Genomic DNA, 16,596 nt, shown 5'->3' with positions numbered 1-16,596 from the left:
GCCAAGCGGGTTCACCCTGCGTCTTAAAGTGCCCACAGTCGTTATTAAATAGTCTATGACTAACTGTATACTGGGCTTCTCAGAATTACAACATTATTCTGAGGCGCAGACCCAGGGCCAACTAAGAATACAGTACAATGCATTTGGAAATGAAAACACTGATGAAGATTGTACACTTTGTTTCTTATGGGATGATGTCACAGGTTCCTTTTCCTTACTCACCTGTGACTTCGTTTTGTAAAAAAATAATATGATCAACTGTGATTTTCTTGGTTGCTTATATTGATGTGTCGTTTACAAATGTATAGAGGGTGATTGAGAGACTGACTCACCTCTTTCTCCTGTTTCATAAAAACACCCTTGTTTTATAATTTGGCAGACACCATGACCTTTATCAATTGGCTTCTTGTTAATAATAATTATTCAATAAACGTGTTTCCAATCGTATGTTAATAAACATCATAGTAGCCAATGAGATGCATTTGGTTCATAATCTACCGTTCTTGATTCATTCATTTGACTAGTTTAATACAAGCCTAGTTGTGGTTCCCAACCCGGAGGTCAGGGCCCCACCAGGGTCATCGCTAGATTAATGTAAACGTTACATGATTAGGAATTCAAAATACACAAAACTGTACTGTAAAGTTTCACCTCTTCAACATTCTAAATATAACAGAATTTAAACAATCTTAGGAGAGAAATACACTGGTACAAGAACTTTCTTTGCTGTTGTTTTAGGCCCAAAGAGGTAAGACCGTTGGTTGGCACTGCATTGCCAGTGTTTGTTTTTTGTCCGTTAAGATCTTTCCATCCACCCATAAGGGCAAGTTTGTCATGAATGACACATCACCTCCTTGCACATGACTGTCTTTCATGTGCTCCAGTGTCTGGTCACCTCTTAATGGGCTTCGGTCACACAGCTTTGTATATGATTTCATAGTAAGATATATGGAGAGATCAATATGTTTTGGTAGGAGTGCTTCCTGGTGTCAACTAGAGTGTGTATGCAGTGCATTCTAAATAAGAATGCGTGTAGACAGAAAAATCACAGGAGCACTATCTTTTTTAATAATTAAAGTCCCTTCATTGTTATGGCATATCGCGTGAGACCTAAAAATACGGATATATGATCAGTAAGAGCCACTACCTCCATCAAGCGTCTCCTCCCTGCTTCCCTGCTACTTTACATAGACAGCATCTTCCAATACACAACCAATGAACATCCAGACTTTTTGCTTCTAACTTTAACCCATCGAGCCACGTTGATCAAACATCATGCAAGTCAAATGGCTTGTGTCTCATGACTCCTATTGAGAAATTTCTGGAGCATCATGCTGTGTCTGTGTAAAAAATCAATTATAGTGCAAAGAGGGACGCAACTCACAGGGTCGATATCATAAAAGACATTTTAAAAGGAGACAAGCATTTCTGTGCTACGACAAAATATTCTAAGGACAGGAAGAAGAGATTCATTTGTGCTGTTTCACAAATTAATTAGTATCAGTTTATTATGTGAACTTGTACAGTTACTCAACCAGATGTTTTGTAATATACAGGGACTAAATACTACAGACACGTCTTTCTTTCACAAATTATGACCTCAAAAATGAGTTCAATCAACCATACAATGTGAGCTTCACAGTGGAAAGATTGCATTGGATTATATCACATTGCACAGTCCTGAATTTATATTCAATCTGTGTAATATCTTTTATTTCTTTCACAGTTTATGTTTTACTAAAATAAATTTAGTAAAATAAAAAGGGAATACATGTGTTTGCTTTTTTTTGTCATCCCAAATGGGACTAGAGCTTGAACACCTGGATATCTTACTCACTGTCAACAATGGGTTTGTTTTTTGTGAAAAATCTTTTTTTTATTTATTTAATGATTCTATTACAACACAAACAGCACTTCTTAATTACATTAATTGTGTTGCCTTACAGACTATGTTGGGGATTAATCAGACATGCTGTAATACTGTGTGTAATAAACATTTTTTTAAATTAACCTTAAGTAATTTTTTTGTAAATTTTCGATTTAAAGATTTTTTTTATTACTATGTTGTCTATGTTGTGACTATTAAATCATATTCTTAACTTAAAAAATAGGCTACATGCAAGTGTGATATCAGATATTTAAGTACTGAAATAATGTATTTAAAATGCAACGCTGTTACTGAAAGATTAAAAACAATGTATATTATTAGATAATATATATTATTTTGAATAACAGATATTCCTACTGCTCAATTGCTTAAAATAATTGGTTGTAAAAGTGTGAATGAAATGTTCAAATGGTTTCTATTGGTTGTTCAATGTTTTTATAACTTCAGCATTTCAACATAGTGCCAGCCAAGATCGTGATGGGGCTGGCTGGCACAATGCTGTGGGCCACATGACTTTAATCACGAATCATCTAATTTATATAAAAAAAATTGACCCGATTTATTTAATTTATTTACATAAATTGTGACAAAAAAAAAAAAAAAAAAAACGTAAGGCATAGTGAAAAGTGTGCCAACCAGCCGCGGTCTCCCCTACTTTGCTCGTTGTTTACGTCCCGCACGGGGGAGGCAAACGTCGCCACAACACCGGGGACTTCAGGGAAGCGGGAGGATTGTTACAGTTCTGTTGTTCCTCCGTCATCTTTGAGTCTGCCAGTGGCCATGGAGTCTCTCAAAGTCCAGCAGGCGACCGGTAGGCTACGCTCGTATTATCACAGTATAAAGTTGTTGTTGTGTGCAGGTTAGCAAGCAGTGTCTACTTAGGTATCCAGCATGTAGCAACGTTAGGATTCATTCGGATTCATTCCTGGACCAAAACCCACTCTTTCTTTGGAGCTCTGTTTTGGTCTGCACCAACACCACCTGCGTATATCTGACTCTTTAGCTCCTTCACCAGCTAGCTAGTTACTAGCTAGTAAGCTAACTAGTTACAAGCTAGCTTACTAACTAACTAGTAAGCTAGGTAAGAGTGGTTTTATTTCCCACTACAGCTGCTGGGTGGAAATTAGGCCGATGAGAGAGTGAACCAAGCGGTAAAGTTGTGGGCCGTCAAACCTAAACATAGCTAAACTGCTAGCCTTCAGGGAGGAGAGCAAAGGGGACACCTGCTGTTTGCTCCAATACCCATCATACCACACTGTTTTGTGTTGAGTAAATACATAGTATATGTCAAATGAAGCATGCCAAAAATTCAATGTCCTACTGCATCCAGTCGCAATCTGCAAGCCAGCATGCTTTTCTGGCTATTCTGGCTATTCTGACCCACGATCCTCTGTGTGGATATACGAGAAAGAGGGGCAAAACTCAAGGTACAGTGTTATGAGGAAGTAAAAAAGTACGTATGTAAAAAGAAAAAATATACGTTTAGCAACCAAACTCGCGCGATAATGGTGATGATGAAATGGTAATTTAGCAGTAAGCCTCAGTAACTAAACTAAACAAAGTAAAAACAAAGATAAATTGATTTCCAACCCATTATACCCTCACAATAGATTTACTATATTTCTTTGTGTCAGTTTGGCTTTTGGACATAACGAGTGAAGCAAGCTAAATAGTCTGTGCAGCCCTGAACTAAAATGTGACTGTGAGATGTGTGCTGTGACTGGTTGTTCCTCTTCACATGACCTGCTCTGCACCCTGAAAAAACCTTGACGATGTCGCTCATGCTTTTTAGCGCGCCTTTAACGCGCGCCTACATTGACAACAATGGATTTGCAATGGACTGCAAAAATGTATCATGTGAACCGCCACTGTCATGAACTTTAATTCTGCTTTTCTCATCAATCATGTGTACATGATTATTCATTCATTCCTTCACATATATCGATGTTCTGTGGTGGTCTTTCTATGCTCAATTAGAAAAAAAACTCCACAACTTTTCCACAGTGCAATCTCAAGTGTTGACCTTTCCATCACGAGGAAATCTATCCCGTCTCTCCTGTCTCCATTATCATCCTCAGTAAGAGATTGTTAGCTGCTGATTAACACAATGATTAAAAAGCCAGAGAGAGACTTCAATGTTGGCGAAGCTGTGAAAAGAAATAAAAATCTCACCAACATAATTTACAAGAGGGACATCTCACGATCCTAATCACAATCTTGAACTACATGATTTAATTTCCTCTCAATAGCAAATGAGATGTCATTTGATAAATTACCCGTCGATAGCAGACGGTATGGGGATGCTGTGCTGGGAAACGTGGTGTGTGCACATGTGTGAAAATTAGACTGTGTGCGTTTGCGAGTCAATTTTGCGTGCGCTGCAAAGACATGTTTCCACACAGTGCGTTTCCTCACAAGCGTTCGTGTGTGTGCTTCGGAATAACCTCACATTAGCAGCCCATTATTTCAATAAACCTCCTCCTTGCATCGCGTTGACAGATCATCTGGCTAGAAAAGCAGATATTGTGGCCTTTAATCAGTCAGCCCCCTCCGAGCCGCCGTAGTCTCTTGTGCAGTATTTAAATTCCTCATTTACTCAGTTGCAGGCGGGACGTGCCTGTCCCCCATTGTTCGCTCTGAATAAACTGGGGAGCTGATCGTGTTAAGTGCAGCCGTGATTGATGGCTGCTGATGAAATCTAATATACTCGCCCCATGCCATCGTTTGGCAGAAATAGGATTAGAGAGAAAGACTCCAACATGAGCTGATAAAAGGCAAAATGCAGTTAATGCTGCTTTTTCAGATTTTTTTTTTAAACTGAGGATTCGTGGCTGTAGTCGAGTAACTTCAAGAGTCTGACATTAACTGTTGAGCGATGACTGTGCTTCTTGGTGTGTGTGATGAATGTGGGTGAGGGAAATTAAGTGTGCATATGTGAGTGTGTGTGTGTGTGTGAGGTCGCAGTTCATACATTTAAAAACCATGAAGTGGAGTGACTGTCATCAACGAAGCCTCCACGCCACGCTAATTGTTTTCATAATTGTTACTGCGGCTTATCATTATCTCCTTGTGCTCGTGGTCAGGTCAGCTGTCGACGGCAGAAAATTGAGAATTTATCACATGCATATCCTGCATTTATTGTGAATGGTTGCAAATGGCACATGATTCTGTGATGCAGCTGCTTGTTCGAGAGACAGGGAGCTCTCGACGATTGTAGGGAGGTGAGATTCTAGTGACCCCTTGTGGGACTCAAGCTGCATCTCATGACGGCTGTGATTACGGACAGATAAAAAGGGTGCATTTTTTTTAATGTCAGCTGTGGTTTAATGTTGTGATGGTGTTTTACTTGATTCATTGTTAAATACCAGAGGTTGTAGCTAAAGGAGGCATATGCACACTGGCAGCTAAAAAGACGAATTCTTTGGGTAGAATATCACACACTCAAGAGCCCTCTTGAACAAGTCATACGTCTCAGCGTCATCCTCTCTCTCTCTCTCTGCTCTCTTTCCTCCTCTGCTCCTTTACCCACTTCACAGCTACATTAGCACTTGATTTGGGTGTAATAGATCCCCCCCCCCCTCCCCTTCCCGCATGTTCCCATTGGCTGCGGCTGGCATCCAGCCCAGCCCACCTGCTCCACGGCGCTCTCCTTAATGTGACTGGCCGAGGATGATGGATCACCCCCTGTCACTTCCACCTCCTCCTCCAATCAACAACCAGCCATGGAAATTGATTGTTCTAATTTGCTCTCATTATTATTATGATATTAAGCACAATATACAGACACAGCTCACTGTCAGATCTGGGCAACGGCGTCATTAGTTACAGGGGCTGGAGAATACGCCTCAGCGGGGTTTTTCTCCCACAGACGCCAAGACGTAAAGGAATCAACGAGCGTTGGAGAAACACACTGCTTTTTCTTAATAAGATTTGCCATGCAACCCCTCACTGAGGTGATGTACCATCTAATTAAGTTCATTTTGGTGCATCTGAAGAAGATATGATTAAGTTCCTCCGTGTGGGACGCAGCGCGTTCCCGTACAGCTGCTAGATCGGAGGAAATGGGAGGTGCCACAGTGTGAAAAAAACACTTGTCCTTACATCTGCAATGACTGCAAGTGGTACAAACCTACAGTTATTAAATGCTGCATAGAAAATGCAATTAAGATGCACGACTGTACATTTACATGAGGAATGGGGCTGAATAGCAATGAGAGCACACAATTAAGGAACCATCCCACTCAGTTTACTGGGGTCTAACGTGCATTCCTCATTTGAGAAAATGCTGCCAACGTCTACAATATGCTGCCACAGGCTTAAAGTACGTCTTGTTTGTTCAGTGACTTTGTCGATGACCTTTTATATTCTTCCTCTCCTAAAAGCTCTTTTGTCTTGCCTGAAGAAGAACAACCAAAGGTCAGCAGTATTATCAGTCTGAGAGCTATAAGCCTTCTCCCCTGCTGTATTCACAAGCCTGGTTTGAGATGCTTTCTAATATTACCACAGCAGCCCCTTCAGCTATGATCCAGTGGTCCAAAGTGTATCCCCAGTCATGCTGTTACCAGCCCAGAGTATATTGGATAGTGCTTACATTAACACACAGTGTCTAACAAACCGCTTACGCTCCTTTAATTGGATTACAAGGAGTGCTGCATTCCCATTGGTGAAATTAGGAGGGTCCGGGCACGGAGCCGACTCCCCTGCGTGAGCGCGGCATCTGATTCGCCGTCCTCCCTAACGACCTGCAAAATGCCAGGTGTTTGATTGGTGGAGTGGTGCTGGCACGGCTGTTTATTGGTCCATGACAGTGTAATAAGGGGGATGCCAAGTCGACTGTCAGGGCGTTAAAGTGTCTACTCTGATCTAGTGGTGATTAATGAGGCTATTCATTTATTTATTTATTTACCGGACTTAAATACAGTTTGTGCAGATACTTTTCTCTAAGTAGATTTAAAGGTCATCCTTGAAATCTGGTAGAACTATTACTGGAACTTACTCTTGGTTCTCTTTTTGACTTTTTTAAAAAATTGAAAGGACACAGAATTGAAAGCTGTAGTGTGGCCCTTTCTGGTTTGGCTCATAAATTTGACACAATTTGTATGAAAATCGTTGTTGTTAAAGAGTTGGTTTGACCAAATTCTAATCATCATTAGGAAGAAAGTAGCTGCTGCTTATTTCTGGATGAATTTCAGGATACAAATGTTACATTTAAATAAAATGGAGCAAGTAAAACTTGAAATATCCAAATAATAAAACCCTTTTCAGGCTATGACACAGGCAAATACTTTTGGTTTTATTTGACAGTTTTAAGTTAACTATATTTGTGGTGCTCATAACATAACAAAACGTAACACAAACGAATGGTGAGAGCACATAGTTTCCAGGTTACTGGACAATAGCAGACCTCACTGTGAACTATTTTTATTTGAACTACGTTTCACTAAAAATAGCCATTATTATTGCATGCATAAGTGTGTTTGTGTGTGTGTTTGCGAGAGAGGGAGAGAGAAAGTGCACCTCCTGACCTTCCCCACTTTGACATCCGACCTTAGACCTCTGCTGTAAATCTTGGGGTTTTCGACCTTTTCATCACACATTACCCAAACCTCTGACCACTAACTTATGTGGAGTCCTCGGCACAAGCTGCTGAAAACCTGGCAGCTGCTGGCCTCCTGTGAAGGAGGACCCTCTCCATCATGGTGGTGACACCTTAACTGTCCTGCTCTCGCTCAGTGAGGAAGGCCCCCTGCCACCGCGCACACACACACACACACACACACACACACACACACACACACACACACACACTCACACAGAGAGAGAGACATACTGAACCACACACAGCAACACATGCACTTTCTCTTGTAGTGGTGAAAGGACAAACACAATGACACAAAGTGCACACAGTCACTTTCTTTTCTTACACAGGTGCAAATGTAAATGCGTGCACGTGTAATGAGGTGCACAAACACTCCAAACACACACACACACGCATGCACGCACACTTTCACAATTTCTGTTATTCACACAAACTGTCTTTGAATCCCAGTTCCCACACCACACACCATCCAGACTAGCAACAGAAACAATTCTCCTTTTCACTCCCGCTTTCACACACAAATACACATGAATAAACACTCAGACTGGAGCTCAGCCATTATGCCTTAATGTACTCTGGCCTGGCCCTGCAGGTGACCTGACCCTTACTGTCCTGTCTGTCAGAGAGAGAGGAGGCAATTCAGCCAGATGGCAGCAGAGCAGAATAGCTGCGAACAACAGGCCGAGTTAATATGTAGCTTTAACCATTGTCTCCTCCGCCTGACAATGGAGCGAGCCGGGAGGGAGGAGCACTCGCTGGAGCTGCAGCTAAAGATGGACTCGGTGTGTATTCTTTGAGGAGTTCATAAAAATGGAGCTAAAACCCACTTGATTCATCACTGTCTCATTTGGGCAGGAAAGCAAATGGACAGGAGGGGGGAGGGGGGGGGGGGGTGCACTGTGCTGTGTGTGTTCTGTGGGGAGGTTTGAATGTGGAGTCAGCAGTGAAATGGGCGAAACAACTCTGTTTAAGCCGATAAATCCATTCATCACAGCTGAAACGTAGGAAGAAGTTTATATTCAAGTGTACGTTTCATGAAATACATTGCAATCATATTCACTAATTACGCTCCTGCAGTCTAGTGAAATACCAAAAAAACGAAGATCAAAGTGCTTTATTCTTTCAATAAGCGCCGCAACAACGCCTACTAACATCGCCATTGTCAGCCTCTGTTCCTTGGCGCTATCACTTTCCTAAAGATGAGGGTAATTTTCTATGCAAATGACCGCCGTCATTGTCCCCGCCTCGTTAATCTGGGCCCGGGCTCCTTTGACAAACCCCTCTCTGATTGATGAGGCCCTGACAGCTCCAATGTGTGCGTGCATTTTCACAGATTGACATCATCATTAAGGAGCGAGAGCAGGGCCTGAATCATTGCAGATTTACTCCTCCCACCACAACCACCACCACCACCACCACGTCCTCCCCTTCCACACACACACACACACACACACACACACACAAATGTACAAGGGTTGATGCGTGCGTGCATGCAGGAAGACACACAAAAGCAGCCCGCCATCCGTCTAACAGCTGAGGTTTCCCTTCTGTACCCACAGAGTCGGGCAGGCGGCAGAATGCAAAGCACTCACTCATTGGCTGCCTGAATCTGTCATGTTGAAGTTAATTGGTGTAGGCTTTAAGCAAATTTCCAGCAGCACACCCCAAGTCACTGCGCCACTTGATGGGTGAGCCACTGTCATATGGCACCTATTGATTCACCCAGGGGATGAGATGACTCCCATAATGCTCGCTATGTCAGTGTCGCCCTCTTAGAGAGCGGCTGATCGCCTCTTCTCCTCCCTGTCTGTTGATGTACATCTGAGACAAGAGTATTTTAAATCATGCCTTATTCATATTCATTCAATCTGGAGGGGATCCACAGGCTGGAGTTTTTAGTGTTTCAGTCGGCTAAAGTCCATTTTGGAGTTCATTTGAAAATGGAAAAATCGTTACCTAATCCTATTGCTTTGGCCCCGAGCTACAACATAAGAAACATGGTGTGTGCTGGCAGGGCAGAAAAAAGGAAAAAGACAAGAGACACAAACACTGACTGAGTGGAGGCAGCTGCAGATGAGCAAATAAAGCATTCAATATTTATGACTGAAATTAAAACCAGATAAAGATGTCACATATTACCGCGTCCCCGCCCTCCTCTCCTCCCTCCCAGGCCTCTAGCCCTGACTCCGGTGCTCACAACTCTCGGCTCTCTCTCAGCGCAAGTGAAAGGGAAGCATTATTCCTTCCCAGCCCAATGTCTTCAAAGACAGTAATGAATGCAATGCAGTGACCCAGAAAATGGACTTTAGAAAAGGAGAGGGAGAAAAAAAAAAAGCAATCTTGCGTTTGTGGCGGAGCATTATCACTTTACTCCCCTCCCCTTGTCCTCTCCCCTCCTGGGCTGTGCGCGTGTGTGTGTGTGTGTGTGTGTGTGTATGTGTGTGTCTATGTGTGTGTGCACCTGCCATTACATGTGTCTCCAAGGGCCTATGTGCCTGTGTGTTCATGTGGATTTGTATGAGTGTGCACACTTGCCTCTGATTGTGTGTGTGTGCATGCATATGTGTGAGTGTGTGCATGTGTGTGTGTGTGTGTGTGCGTGTGTGTGTGTGTGTGTGTGTCAGTGGGTGAGCTGAAGTCTCCATCAAGAGGGAATGGGCACGGGCTGACAGGCAGGCCCATTGTGGGGTTAATTAAACACTTCAGGTTTAACACCCCGTCCCTGTCGTTAACCCAAACACTGGCTCATCACTCATTCCCGCCACACTTCAGTTAGAGAGCAGGGGGGGGGGGGGGGGGCAGGAAAGGAGGGGGACAATGGAGATGTCACTGCGGGTGTGGGTCTGTTGGGTGACGTGAGGGTATCAGAGATGGTGGAAATTATGAGAATTTGTATCGGAGGTTTTTTTTTTCCAAGTGTTTTGACAGAAATAATAAAAGTGCCCATTATAGCTATGATCTGGTATAACTAACCATTATGTAATTTACCTTGCAGGAAAACTTGAGTGAGTGCAGTTACATCATTACTGGTCAAGCTACTGTCCCAGATTTTACATCAAAAGAAGGATTACAAGGATTACAGGAGTATGTGTGAGGTGTGATGTGATACCTGTTTTAGTAATAGTGGTACAGTGATAGAAAATACAGATGGTTTACGGATTAAGTGTCGTAAAAAGTCTCTGAAGTCTAGTGGAGGGATGAAGACCATTGTTTTGAAAGACATTCCCTCATTTGGTGTTGGAGCGCGCTGACTGGAGGTGCCTTTGCACGGTGTGAATTTGGGCTGTCTGGGACAAACGTAGACATTAATAAGAGAAACGTGGTGAAATGTTTCTCAGTCCAAAACTGGACTTAAGATCGCACTGTGAGACGGACGATTTCTGTCAGTATACGAACTTTAGGCCCAAATTCCCACAATGTGGCTGCTTGATATGAACCAAGTTTACAAATCAATAAATCAGAAAATGACATGAAATGATGCACACACTGGACAGCGCAACGTTTCACGTTTATGTACAAAATGACAAAAAGACATGTGATTCTGGCAACAAGGATTTTTCAAGCAGGTTTTACCCGAGCCAATTATTTGATTAATCCTGCATATACTATTTTTTATTTAGTACCATGCATACATTGCACAGTCTGCATGCCTCATACTGATATGGTACAGTCTGACATAAAGCTTTCATCAGACCCATCCCCCACGTACGATCATTGGTGTCACAAAGTCTTGATTACATTAAAATGTTGGTCCTCCATTGGTGTTCAATTGGGTTGAGATCTGCAAATGTCATCAGATGCGATTCTTATTATTAACACCATCATCAAATCATTCAGTGACCCCTTGTATCCTGTATGTGGACGTGTATATTCATGAAATGCTCTGAAAACCTATCAAGTGGATCTGCATCGAGTTTTATGTCTTCTCACTGGTTAAAGCTTGGATGGTGTTTCTCTGCACCAGTTAGACTTCAGTATTTAAATTTAAATATGATGACACTTGTGGGGATGTTTGATGTTTTCCAGGCCGCTTAAAAAATGTAACCTACTGTATAAGGCTGTCTTTGGTGTATTTAGTCATAAATACTTAATCTTAGGTTGCTGTAATATTTATTTATTGAGTTTTCTCTCCTTTATTTTGTCATGTATCTGTCTGTTATATTAACATTAAGATCCAGTATTGTGCAGGGTAGGAAGAAACACTAGCATCAGCATTTTTACTGTTTTTGTTAAAAAAACGTGATAGTGAATGTTTGGTCACTCTGGTCATCTGTGGCCGAAACTACTACCACTACTGCCAGCAGTGTAATGGATGCTCACACCACTAGGTAGCAGTAGTTTACACCACTGACAATTTAACCAGTCCACTCAGTTAGCACAGCACAGTCCACATCAACCGCTGAATACATCAATGAGTGAATTAATGAATGAACTGGTTTTTAGAGCCTCCAAAAAGAAATTGTTTTTAATTACATTATCGTACTCAACTGCATACACAGCTAACATCATATAAATGAAAAATGAATGGGGCAAATTAGGTAAAAGTAATATGATTTATCACTGTGTGGTTGTATGTTTGCAGTAACCAGAAATGAAAACAACTTAAATTGCGTTTAAAGATAATGAGAATCTTAATCAAGCTCTTAGATTAAAGATTATTAAAATTTTCATCAGTTGCGTTGTGCGTTGTGTTATCACATAACTTTCAAGTGTCTTTCCTCCTAATAATGGAAAAATCAAATGATACAATGGGTACCATTTTCTTAAAGGCACCCTTTGTGTAGGGTTTATAAGTCGAAACTAATAGCTGGGTTAACATCGATAAATAATTTAGTGTTAATGATTTATAGATTGTTTTGTGTTGTCATGGTATGAAACATCTCACTGGGAGGTGTTATCCTTTCTACTTGGTATTAATGCAATTGTAAATGTTGGTAATTCATTAATAAATATGACATGAAATGGGCTTCTGACTTTCTAAAACGCCATTAAGCCTGCAGTTAAAAATGTTAATAAGTTGTTAATAAATGGATTTTGGTCCTGGAGAAATAAGTGGTCAAATGGTTTAGCCTGCTAAAGGTATTTCTCACACCTGGCACCGCAGAAGTTATGAACCATTAATGAAGCCATTAGTAATAATTTACTTTATAAAGGCGTCTTATTAGAGAGTGGTACCAAGTATTGCATCTCAATATTTAAATGCACTGTATAATTGATGCATTATTTGTGTTAGCAAAATAGCAATAAAGCTCTAGAAAAGCTAGCTTCTTTTCACCACCGCACAATCAAGACAGATCTTTTTGCACGTTTAAAGGTTGTTCAGCTACTGAAGCAATAATAAAGTAAACAGGGGACTGTAAACAAGTAAATTAATCAACTGAGCCACATTTCGATGTTCTTTTTCTCGCGTAATTAAAATTAGCCGGGCAGATGTTAGCAAAACAGGTTTACACGTCGAATTCTGGTATTCCCACAGATTCATTAATGATAGCACAGTTTTTGTTGCCATGTTGTCGTGTGTCTGTATTATCGTGCAGGTTTGGTGAGACGGAGCCTGCGCCCATGATGCAGTCTTTCCATTAGCCATTAGCCCATTAGCCCGTTAGCGCTCAGGCTGTTGGAACAGCTTGAATGTGTGATGCTAATGCTTCAGGGATCCAACCCAAACTGGAGCCTTGGCAAAAGGCCAAAAAGGAGGAGTGTTGCAACAACTTCCTGTACCTACCTCCTCTCTCTCTCTCTCTCTCTCTCTCTCTCTCTCTCTCTCTCTCTCTCTCTCTCTCCCTCCCCTCATATTATCCCCTCATACTCTTCTCTCATTGTTTTGTCTTGTTTGTCTGCTGTGAATTCCTATAAGATGTGAGTGCTTTAGTATCTTTAAGCTACACTTTTCATTGGACGAGCAGCACTGTTTCATCGCTGTGCCATATGTTAGTAAGCAAGACTAATGAACATGTCTATCCAAATGCGGTGGAGATATTTTTCTCCTTCAGTTCACTCGCCGTTGCCCACCGCAGTTTATCCCCGGTTTGTTTTCCAAGCATTTCTCATAAAAGTGATTTATCAAAAACACTTAATACCGAACTGCCGATGTTTCATCCTGAATGATTCCAAAGGCTGCTGAAGCTGGTGGTTTTTATGGCTCGGGCTGGAAAGGGTACCTCTCGGGGGCATGTTGTGTTAGCTTCTTGTAAAGTAGTAAGACACACACATACACTCTACCCCCATTGGTGTTGACTGGGGATGGGCGGTGGGGAAATGTCAGAAGGGATAGAGGTCATTGCCTTCCAAAGGGATAAACACACATTCCACATGGCTCCCTACCGCGTTATCATTTACTGCCCTATCGGACACGTTTTGCCGCCTCTGAATGTATTTATATTTATAAACATATTCTTTATTTATTTTCTCCGGGGGCCACTGGGCGGAGGAAATGATACTGAAATCTAACATTTGGAGAGCCATCGTGTATGCCAGGATGCAATTTGTGTTCTATCTCCGTGGAAAAAAGGGGGCCGTGATGCCCCGGGGCGGCCATTTCGTTCCCTGCAGTGACATTTTTAACAGGGTGCCTTCAGGACACTGGGGCGCAGCCTGAGCCACGAGCTCCTCGTCATGGCAGACGGCCTGCGCATCGCACCGTGGACACACTGACTGTCTTCCTTTTGTCTGACTCAATATGCTGGACCAAAGTAGGGGCTTCGAAAGGCTACGAACGCAGCAAAGAATCTCTATGGGTTCAAAGGATTTACAGGTCATTCTTAGTTTAGCGAGTCAATTAATCACAAGTGAGTTCTGTTTGTGTTTTAATTATACAGGTAGAAAAAAAACAACTGACCGGATTCATGAAATCGAATGGCCCTGATGCCACGGTTGATCCTCTCTGCAGCTCTAGACGCTTCATTTGTTTTCTTTGTCACCGCTCCGTGTCTAACCCCCCCCCCCCCCCCCCCCGCCATCTGTAAACAGATCTCCGTCAGCGGCCGGCAGACTTTAATGTCTGGTTGCTTCTTTTCATTACCAATGATATATACCAGTGTTGTGTGAGTTCCCTGTTCTTGCCTATATTTATCAAAGCAACATTAGGAGTGTATCAGCATCAATTTGCCATCATGAAGCATGGAGCTGCATTCCACTCATGTGTGACCATTATACTAATGAGGTTAATGGTTCAGCTGTGCTTACCATAAGATGGATGCCCCCCAGTGGAACCTGCCCCTTTTCTATGTGTGTGAAGGTGTGTGTGTGTGTGTGTGTTGTGTGCATCTGTGAGCGTGTCTACGTGTGTCTTTGCTTTCGCGGTGCATAGATTGAAGAATGAAGTGGAGTAAAAAAAAAAAAGTTTTTATTCTCCCTCCCAACAAGCAGAAATGTGCATTTCGTCTCGATCAATATCTCAGCTCTCGTAGCCGGAGCCTCATTATCAGTCAGAGCTATGTATGGATCTCTCAATCGTCCAGAATTATCTTTGAACTTTACAAACTAATGCGATGAACTAATGACTTCTTGTAGGCTATTACAAGAGGGCGAATCACTGGTGTCTATTTTTTGCTAATTACAAATGGTAAAACCAGTGAAGCCTTTTATAAGCTAGGATACTGTTTATGTCCTGCCACATGCTATTCAGTCTAAAAGTGAAATAACCCTCAGGATTGAGATTGCACCATTTCTTTAACAGATGGGATGCCCCAGCCATCTGTATTGGGTTTTTTTTCTCTCTCTCCAGTGTTTTTAATGTGTTTAGGTTGAGAAATGCTCTATCTGACTCTATAGCCGTCTACCTGCTAACTCGTCCTCAGCTGCTTTAAAATAACACGAGGGACATTCAGCGATATGAGCCCCACAATTCAAACAAAGTGAGTGGAAAGTGATTAAACAAATAAACACCCTCATTATTGATTTTAACGTCTCAACATAAACAATTACGAGTGCTCAGATTTGTTCATTTTACATTGTTTCTAATTTCAATTTCTGCATTCACAATGGTATTGTGGGCCAATACTTGTTTGCACACAACCCCAAAACCACAGTATTGCTTCTTAATTAGATTTACAGGATATTAAAAACACAGTAGGTGCTCCTAAACGATGATCATTGGAGACAGTGCTGAAATAGCAGGCTATCATACATCTTTTTTATAATGCTAGTCGAACCGTAACAATATCTGTTTTTGTTTTTATAAATGCATTCAATTACCACTACCAATCTCCCAAAATATGAGGAATGTCAAATTAAGAGCACAGATTTGGAAATACATGCCGCTGACTGTTATCAATTTTATCATCTTCAGAATGGCGCTTTAATGAACAAAGCGAACAAAACGTTGGCCTCATTTACTGTTAATGCAGTCAAATGCTTTTTCTCAGTGGGTGCTGCCCAATAAGCTGAGGAGAGGAAGGGCATTGGGTCTCTGGAGGGGTACAACTTTAATTGGATCATCTGAAAGTCCTCTTTCCCAATTCCAAATGTAAACAAAGTGTGTCATGGCACATCGAACACCAAACGAAGAAACCTCCTGAAAATGCATCTCAGAAGTTTAATAGTGTGCTTTTATTTCTTCTTTTTTCTTTCTTTGTGTGACATCTTAGCAACACGATTATCTATGTCTTGTGTCTTTCTGTTCTTACAGGGCCACATGTAACTCTGAAATAGAATGGGTTTTATGTAGTTTTATCGTTTCTGATATGCCACTTAGGGGGTTAAGGGGAACAGGGCTGCAACTAACAAATATTTTCGTTTTTAATTAACCAGTAGAATATTACAGTATGTGATATAAAGGCAACATTTGTAAATCTATAAGCAGCTGGAACATTTGATAATTTTGCTCAACAAATAATTTTAATTGAATAACTAAACAATGAATTGACTAATCATTTAATTATTTACAGGTTTTTTGTGTGTATATTTTATTAATATACTTTTTTTTGTGGGCATTGTATTTTACCCAATACCCATATATATATATATTTATGTGTGTGTGTGTGTATTGTATATATATTGTGTATATATATATATACACACACATACATACATATGCATATACATGTACTTATTTGGAGTTTATTTAATTTATATTAATTGATGGAAAATATGGGAAAAATATATATTG

General features: G+C 41.3%; 1 protein-coding gene across 1 annotated transcript in view; it reads left to right on the top strand.

The window, feature by feature from the left end:
• dpcd (deleted in primary ciliary dyskinesia homolog (mouse)) overlaps positions 1 to 16,596 on the top strand; it is a 183,095-nt gene that overhangs the window by 50,592 nt on the left and 115,907 nt on the right. The gene's annotated exons all lie outside the window — the stretch shown is intronic.

The sequence above is a fragment of the Eutrigla gurnardus genome (assembly GCF_963514095.1).
Source record: "Eutrigla gurnardus genome assembly, chromosome: 3".
NCBI classification, from domain to species: Eukaryota; Metazoa; Chordata; class Actinopteri; order Perciformes; family Triglidae; genus Eutrigla; species Eutrigla gurnardus.
Note: the sequence above shows the minus strand (reverse complement) of the source record. Positions and strands in the feature narration are given on the sequence as shown.